Here is a 6,797-nt window from a genome sequence, read left to right on the forward strand (position 1 = left end):
GTGTTATGTCCTAAATAAAATCCTGAAATCTAAAAACAAAACTTCGCCTTACGAAATTCTCAACAATAAGAAACCAAACTTGTCCTATTTTAGAACTTGGGGTTGTCTGGCCTTTGTAAGGATTCCAGTCCCAAAAAAGAGAAAGTTGACTAGTAGAGCTTACGAATGTATCTTTATAGATTATGCCTTAAATAGTAAAGCCTACAAGTTTTATGATCTATGGAACCAAGTGATCATTGAGTCAAATGATGCCGACTTCTTTGAAGATAGATTTCCTTTTAAATCAATGAATAGTGGGGGCTCTGGATCAAGTGGTATAACCCTAGTTAGAAATCCTAACCCTAGAGAGGAAATTGACCCAGAACCTAGAAGAAGCAAAAGAGCTAGAACCGTCAAAGATTTCGGAAATGACTTCCTGACTTACAATGTAGAAGAAGACCCTAAAGATCTGAGAGCTGCCCTGTCCTCAGTAGATGCCAACCTTGGCAAGAAACCATAAATGATGAGATGGACTCACTTGAGTCAAATAGGACTTGGCACTTAGTAGATCTACCCCTAGGATGTAAAGCAATAGGGTGCAAATAGATCTTAAGGAGGAAACTTAGGCCTGATGGGACTTTCGACAAATTTAAAGCCAGGTTAGTAGCGATGTGCTTTAGATAGAGAGAAAACGTAGATTTCTTTGACACCTTCTCCCTTGTCACTGGAATTACCTCTATCTGTGTCCTATTCTCTCTCATTGCCCTTTATAACCTCGTAGTACATCAGATGGATGTAAAAACCGCTTTCCTAAACGGTGAACTTGAAGAAGAGATTTACATGGAACAACCTGAGGGCTTTGTGGTCCATGGTCAAGAAAATAAGGTGTGTAAATTAGACAAATCTCTCTATGGACTAAAACAAGCTCCTAAGCAATGACATGAAAAATTTGATAATCTTATCCTATCTAAAGGTTTCAAGGTCAATGAAAGTGACAAGTGCATCTATTATAAGTTTGATAATAACCTCTGCACTATCTTGTGTCTATATGTAGATGATTTATTGATCTTTAGGTCGAATTTGCACGTCATAAATGATGTAAAATCAATATTAAGTGCAAACTTCGACATGAAAGACTTAGAAGAAGCTAGTGTAATCTTAGGCATAAAAGTAAATAGATCTGAAAAGGGAATTTCTTTGGATCAATCTCACTATATAGAAAAGATTCTGAAGAAATATAATTACTTTGAGTGTAAACCAGCCTGTACTCCTTATGACCCTAGTGTCAAGTTGTTCAAGAACACTGGTGACGGTGTTAATCAATCTGAGTATGCGAGCATCATAGACAGTCTTAGATACGCTGTCGATTGCACTAGGCCAGACATAGCTTATGCTGTAGGATTACTTTGCAGGTTTACAAGTAGACCTAGTAAAGAGCATTGGAATGCTATAGAAAGGGTCATAAGATACTTGAAGAAAACTCAAAACCTAGGATTACATTATCAAAAGTTTCCCGCTATCCTGGAAGGGTTTAGCGATGTTGATTGGAACTCTCTTTTGGATGACTCAAAGGCTACAAATGGCTATATCTTTAATATAACTAGCGGAGCTGTCTCTTGGAAGTCCAAGAAACAGACTATTTTAGCCCAATCTACGATGGAGTTAGAAATGATAGACTAGCGACAGCCAGTGAAGAAGCAAGCTGGCTTAGAAGTCTGCTATTAGAGATTCCCTTATGGAAAAAGTTGGTACCAGCCATATTAATCCATTTTGATAGTACTGCAGCAATCGCAAAAGTTCAGAACCATTACTACAATGGAAAGAGACGTCAAATACGTCGTAAGCACAGTACCATTAGAGAATTTCTCACTGTTGATGCAGTTAGAGTGGATCTAATATGAACTGATGAAAATTTGGTAGATCCTTTGACGAAAGGACTGGCCAGAGAAAAGGTTTTCAAAACCTCAGAAAGGATGAGACTCATGCCTATCGAAAGATGAATCACGGTGAGGAAAACCCAACCTGTAGACTGGAGATCCCAAGAAACAGGTTCAACGGGTAATAACTGATCACGAGTGATATATAGTGAATCATGCTAAACCAAACACAGAGTTCCATTCCTATGACTTGAGCATGATATCCTGAAGCATAAGAAAGGTTGAACTCAGTTCTTAATGAGATCTATACTTGATGACAAGTGGGGTATCTAACTACAGGAGTACTCTTGATAGACTCGCCTGTGTGAATGTAGAAGTGAGGGTCGCTTCCTTTGGAGTTTTTAGGCAAACTCTCTAGATCATTCACTAAACCGAGATTCACGTGCTAGGCCTTAAAGCACGGGTTGTCGTACTACACCCTAATAATACTTTGTGTGAGATGCTGTTAGGATAGAGTTCAAAATCAAGGGTTACTCTAGTATATTCTGAATCATCTACACTATGTAAAGGTTCAAGTCGTAAGACACCTTTGCTTATGCACAGTGTTGTATAGACTGAAACTGCTCGATGAAAATTTTTTCTCTCTTTTTCTTTTTATTTAAATTTTCAAGTGGGGGATTTTTGGGTGAAAATTTAACTTTCAACACAAGACGGAACCAATCTTTTTTGTTGGAAAATCCCACATTGAAAAATTTGGTGTTGGAATCCTCCTTTATGTACTCCAATCTTGAGTTTTGGGTTTGGGCCCCAAAGGGTACCCATGTTTTGGAGAGAGTGAGAAGATAGACCAATGTGGATTCGGTGAATGTCCCGCCCGCGCACTACCATTAATTTTAATAAAAATATTATTTTATTTTATTATCATTTTTTTAACCCAAATAAAGGAGAAAACAGTCCATTTCGTTTCGTCCGCTCGATCCATCTGCGTTCGTCTACCCCGTTCCATTTCGTCTGCCTATCCCGTTTCGTTCGCGCACATTCTGAGGCAGAGAGCCTTTTCTACTCCCTACGGTTCAACGCTGAAGGCTTATAAAAGGCCTGACTTTCGGCAGCTTGAGAATGTAAAATTGTTTTCCTCACTTATCACTTCTTTTTTCTCTCCTCCATCTTAGCTTTCCGAGCAGTGAATCTAGAAAGGGTGTGTGTTCCGATCGGTAACAGTGCATTTCTGGTCAGGTTCTTTTGGCTGTTTTATTCTGGGGACAATGTGGAAATTTTCAGACATGCTTGCACACTTGGGCAAACCCGTGAAACGTCTTAAAGAGAGCGAGCTCCGCGACTCAGCCTATAATGAATTTCTGTTTTGCAGGTTTTGCTCCCGCTTGACTGCCGTGCCTTGACAGTTTACTGTTCGTCGTTCTGAGGGTCTGTCGTTTCCAACAAAAACTCTTCTATATATTTATTTATTTTGGAAAAATAGTGCAAGAATTATCATTTAAGCTTAAATCAATTTTAATAATGTCTTTACATATTGATGCCACATTTAACCCATCAAGGGATTATTCGATTTAAACGAAGGTTTATAATATTTGTTCAAATATATTTCTATATAATTTCTTTTCTATCTACACGACGATGACTTGAGATTTTCAGTTGACAAGTCATAACAAAATTTAGAAATAAAAATTTGAATAGGGTAAAAACTTTGGTTAAGATAGCTTACAAAACTATAATAATTGAATTAAGACAATTAAATAAACTATTAGAGAAGAAATGGTTTTATTCTTTTTCATATTCAAAATCTTTTTTAAAACACATTTAGTATCTTAAGATTTAACTTAATGTTTAAATTTATATTTATAAGTACAATTTTTATATCATCAAATTAGATGTTGAATTCATTAAAATATTATTATATTAAAACTTGTAAAATTCTTGAAATTTATCAACCACGTTAAAATAAAACTCGATTTTAAAAGTAAAATCGTAAAAATTTTAAAATTCAAACGTTAAATTAAAAAATTAAATTCAAAATATTAGAATTAAATGGTACAATATTTAAAATTTAAAGAGAAGATAGAAACCAAATTCAAAATCAATGCTTGAGTTCCCATAATCTTTTCAATACATGGTTTCAAATTTTCCACGTAATGGCCCTACTGAAAAATGCATTTGACTAATTGGATCAGACTGAGGCATCATAAATAAATAAATAAATATATTAAGAGGGAAAAAAAAAGACTATTTAACTGAGAGTGGACAGGCATCTGAGTTAAGCTCTATTTGAATATATATATATATATTATATATATTTGCATCATTTCCAAAACTCCATAAAGAAACAAAAGATACCAAAAAAAAAAAAACTATGTTATCAAAAGTAAGAGCTGCCCCTGCCCGCCCCTGACCCCTGCCCCACATCTTGACATTCCCCTCTTCCAGTTTTACTATTCTTTTTTAAGTTAAAATCTGCAAAACGACACCGCTTTGGACTTCATGGAAATAGATAGTATCTCAACATGCTCCCATTCTTTTAGCTACTTTCCCCTCTCACGCTTCTTCCTATGCGCGTGTCTTTCAAACGCATTTCAAGTTAATTAAAAATGGAAAATACAAAATAAAAAAGCAAAGAGACAAATTTACATGATCTTCAAAACGGTGACGTTTTCTGTATCCTACTGATTAGAACTTCCAACGATAGGAAATTCTTCAACGGTGAACGATCCGATTTCTACGGTGTCTCGTCTGACCTTTCCCTTCGCCGCCGCCGCCGTGAGTAGCGTCGGTTCTCTTCTGCGGCGAGGAAAACAACTGGCTGAACCCGAAATTCGATAATCCTCTCAGCGAACTCACCGGAACATTCAGCACCGGCGGCACTCTCACATTCGCGGAGTACGACCTTTCGATTCCGTTGTGCTTCAATCTCGGTCCGCCATTGAAGCTGCTTGGACTACTCGAACTCCTTTCCAGACTTTGAAACACGATTTTCCCTGAGGAGTTCATTCTCGGACTATCCATGGATACTTCTCTGCTTCTCACTCTACCTGATTCCCCTGGCGCCCGACGGACTGGACTCCGCCCTACTCTCTTCGCTTCTGATCGCGATGTTCTTGACTTCACTGTAATCCGATTCTTCGATTCTGGATTGAATTTTGATGGCTTGTCTAAATCTAGTGAGAGTCTAGGGAGATCGTCGTGTGAATGACCAGAGGATGAGGAAGAAAGAGAGAGGCGGGAAGAGGATATGGTAACTGACTCGCAATCCAAATCTTTCAATAATGGATGATTTAGAGTTTCTGAAGAATTGGAGGATATGAGTTTGGAACTCCTGTGGAGAAATTGCTTCAGAGATTTCATTCTCGTGCTCAATGATGAAGACAACTCTGTTTTCTGATTTTCATTCTTTGTGACTTTAATAACCTTCTTCAGCCCTAGAAGCTCTCTCCATCGACCCGAGCACCTCGGAGCACGAGGAGAGAAAGAGTACGAATCCGCATTATTACCGACATCTGTTATGCTCCGCGGCGTCATTGTATCAGGAGACCACGATCCGATCTCTGTAGAGAGTTTCTTGACGGACGATTTCACCAACGGAAGCTGCAGCGCCACGAGCTTTCCGTCGGAAAAGAGCTCATCATCAGGAATTAGAGTCACCGGATCTTCCGGCCTAAACTCGAAATCAGTAGAGGAGCCTTTCATATCCATACCTGAAATCGCTGGCGTATTCGCCTGAGGAGTATCACCAATGGAGGAGGAAATGAGTTTGAAGCCGGAGAGCTGGGCGGACGAGTCGTCGAGATACTCACGACTGAAGGATACGCGGGGGCTTAACCAACCGTAAGAAGTGTGGCAGTTTGTGAACCGTCGAGGAAGCTCTCCGGCCGTATTCCGACGTTCTTGACGCAAGCGGAAGCCATTGATTCTGGCTATCATGCAGAGCTTGAAATTTAAAGCGATTGGAGTGAAATGGAGCAAAGACAAAATGAAGGAGCGTGTTTCATTGCTAAACTTATATAGGTTCATTCATAATTTTAAAAATAAAAAATGATAATTAGTTAAATTAATTATTAAAGTTTAGTTAAAAAAAAATTTACGCTTGTATTTGTTGAGCCACTAAACTTTTTTTTAACGCGCGAAAGGTTAAATTTTGTATATGATGATTTTATAATATATTCATTTTTTTTAAAAAAATAACAATAGAAATAATGTAATATTCATAGATTAAATCATTATTATCATACGAATAAGTGTAATTAGTGCACAAAAGAAAAATATTCCACAGTACATATACAAAACGATGAACTTTATATTAATAAAATATCGGTTTCAACTTAGGAAAATAAATGATAAAAGGAAAACCATTTCTTTTAAAATATAATACAATATCATTTATTCATTCCATATTATGATTCAAATATATTAAAGGATAAAAAGGAGAACCATTTTTAATAAAATGTTACATGATTTAAATTAGCTAAATTTTATCCCTCAACGAGAATTTCTAAAATGTCAAGGTATTAATTTTACAAAAATTTGAATGCAAATATCGCTAAAACATCTATATTGGATATTTGTGAAAAAAATATAAAAACTAAAAAATTAAATAAATTACCTAAATTAATAAATAAATATGTTGGACTTTTTAAACAAGTTAAAATGTTTATTCTATTCACAAATATTTTAACACATCATGGATTTTAACCTTGATCAAACCAATGAGAATAAAAATTTATAGGAGGGGATTTACTTATATTTCAATTTTCTCTAAAACAAATTAAAATGTTTTCGTTTTAGAAGTATTTTTAAATATGTATTTAAATGAAATGAAATCAATTAAGATTAATTATCTTAATGTATTTAGTTTTCTTTTCTTTTAATTTTGAATCTCGGGTGAAAGTAAGAAATAATTAGAAAATATAATTAATTCGAATTTGTTTAATC

At 36.0% G+C, this 6,797-nt stretch overlaps 1 pseudogene; it reads right to left on the minus strand.

The window, feature by feature from the left end:
* Positions 1-4,431: 4,431 nt before the first annotated feature.
* Positions 4,432-5,881, minus strand: LOC120086401 (annotated as a pseudogene).
* Positions 5,882-6,797: the final 916 nt, after the last annotated feature.

This window comes from Benincasa hispida, chromosome 9, assembly GCF_009727055.1.
Source record: "Benincasa hispida cultivar B227 chromosome 9, ASM972705v1, whole genome shotgun sequence".
NCBI lineage: Eukaryota > Viridiplantae > Streptophyta > Magnoliopsida > Cucurbitales > Cucurbitaceae > Benincasa > Benincasa hispida.